Source organism: Arachis duranensis, chromosome 3, assembly GCF_000817695.3.
Source record: "Arachis duranensis cultivar V14167 chromosome 3, aradu.V14167.gnm2.J7QH, whole genome shotgun sequence".
Taxonomy (NCBI): Eukaryota; Viridiplantae; Streptophyta; class Magnoliopsida; order Fabales; family Fabaceae; genus Arachis; species Arachis duranensis.
Genome location: NC_029774.3, coordinates 109,070,463 through 109,072,088, shown reverse-complemented (window position 1 = coordinate 109,072,088; position 1,626 = coordinate 109,070,463). Strand labels below are relative to the sequence as shown.

The 1,626-nt window shown below is 34.8% G+C and overlaps 1 protein-coding gene across 13 annotated transcripts in view; it reads left to right on the top strand.

Moving 5' to 3' along the window:
* Nucleotides 1–1,277, top strand: part of LOC107480110 (kinetochore-associated protein KNL-2 homolog) — a 5,755-nt gene extending 4,478 nt beyond the window's left edge. For 11 of the 13 annotated variants that reach the window (XM_052259051.1, XM_052259047.1, XM_052259042.1 and 8 more), the window contains 2 exons: nt 78–217; nt 536–1,277. The gene's annotated coding sequence lies outside the window, so the exon portion shown is untranslated. The remainder of the gene's footprint in view (nt 1–77; nt 218–535) is intronic. The other 2 variants (XM_052259052.1, XM_052259053.1) reach the window with 2 other exon arrangements.
* The last annotated feature ends 349 nt before the right edge of the window (nt 1,278–1,626 follow it).

The window sequence follows — 1,626 nt, the reverse complement described above, 5'->3', positions numbered from 1 at the left end:
CGTGACCTGAAACGTTGCCGTTCGAGGAGGATCTGTTTCTGGAACCTTCATCTTCTTCTTCTTCTTCCACAAACTAGGTTTTCCCTACGAAGATTCCCATGGCACCTTCCCCAGCACTGACTACGAGGTGAAGGAGTATAGGGAGCAGTAGATGAAGAACGAAGACGTCGCTTATGTTGTAGTGAATTGCATGTGCCATTATGATACCGGGTTTAGGGTAAGCCATTCTAATTGCATTGATAACATTTATCATAAACTAGTCATCTCAGAATGAGTAACTTAGATTTATATATTTTCTGTTGAAAACAAATTGCATGATTGAATGCTGAAATTAGTGGAATTTTATGGTAAAATATTAGTTGGTCAGTTCATGTGCCTAGCAAGTAGAATTTGATCAAATTTAGTACTTGGAAGCGTCAATGACGATATGATGGGATTTTTTCATGTTTTTAATTCCTTGTGCCGTGTAGTTTGTCATTGCATTCAGTATTCTGTCTTTGTTCTAATGCTGTGTTTTTTTTTTTTTGTTATATAGCTATGTTATTTATTCAAATGTTTATCTTCTCCCAAGGCATACAAGTGGATGATACAACAACCCTGGTTTGGTTTCATTTCTAGCAGATTGCATGGGTAATGATTAATGAACAAAGTTTTCAAAGTGGCGTGGGATTTTTGATGATATAATTGATCATGGCTGTGTCCCTAGTGAGTCAATGTTTTGTGTATTGATTTCTGCATATCCAGTGCGCCTGTTAAAGATTTTCTGGATGAAGCATTCATCATCTACAGTCATATGATTGAGGTTACCAACCTTACCTTGGCTTGCATAATTCCCTCTGCGTGTCCTTGTAAGCAAACCAGGGAACTTTTCAAAGCATTACCTAAAACAAGCTAAAAATTTATCTATTGTAATTTAGTTGCAACTGGACTTGATGTACATTACTACATAAAGTTAGCAATGAAGGCCTAATTTGGCTACATAGTTATCAGGATATCGTAGATAAATAAAGGATATCGATTGAAGAAACAGATGCAATGTGTTAGAATTGAGGAAGGCAGGGACATGCTTTTATCCATATTGAGGGCTTCTATGAGGGAGGGGGATGCGGTCGAAGAAGAAAAAGCTTGGCTCAAATTTCTCCAATTAGTGTAACTTGCCAAATTAGTGTAACTTGCCAATCTCAGATATCAAAATTAGGCTTAACTCACTTTTACATGTAGGAGTGAACACGGATTGGATTGAATCGGATATGGCCAGCACTAAAATTATTGAATCAGATCTAATATCTGCGATTTTTAAGTTTGGATTCAATCTGATCTGCACATTTGCGGATGGGATTAGATCAGATCTTGGATATATTTAAAAAGTTTATTTTTATTTAAAAAATATTAATAAAATATTATTTATTTATTTGTTTTTGCGAATCTGCGGATATGCGGATCGGATGTGCGAATACTTATATAAAATACACAATCCGATCCGATAACTTTGTGGATCGAATTCGATAACCTTGCAGATTGAATTGATATCCGCAATTTTTGGATCGAATCCATAAATACTCTTAATACTCTTATTTACATGATACATATTTAGAAAATTAGAATATTTTTTATATTTATATAAAT